Here is a 378-nt window from a genome sequence, read left to right as displayed (position 1 = left end):
AGTTTGGCGGTAACAGAAACCGCAATTGCACCATTAGTCTCCTGCTGAGACTGCAAAATTCCTCTCAGATAATTACTAGATTTTTCAAGGTCAGAGAGTGACAGGATTACGGCAGACCTTTGCCTAAATCCCATTAGAATGCAAATCTCCTGGAGAAAGATAGCATCCTCTCAATCCTTATCAAGCCTTATCACCTTCGTGTGACTAATTTGACAACATCTGACCCTGAGGAGAAGCAAGTACACAGTGGAATCTAAGTGCCCAGGGCAGGAGTCCCCAGCCCAAGGGCCTACTTGGCCTGGCAGGTAAAGTGAGTAAGTGAAGCACCCCGACCCCACAAAGAGGATGAATTGCAGCCAATGCTGTTGCCAGGCAACG

This window comes from Equus przewalskii, chromosome 15 (assembly GCF_037783145.1).
Source record: "Equus przewalskii isolate Varuska chromosome 15, EquPr2, whole genome shotgun sequence".
Taxonomy (NCBI): Eukaryota; Metazoa; Chordata; class Mammalia; order Perissodactyla; family Equidae; genus Equus; species Equus przewalskii.
Note: the sequence above shows the minus strand (reverse complement) of the source record.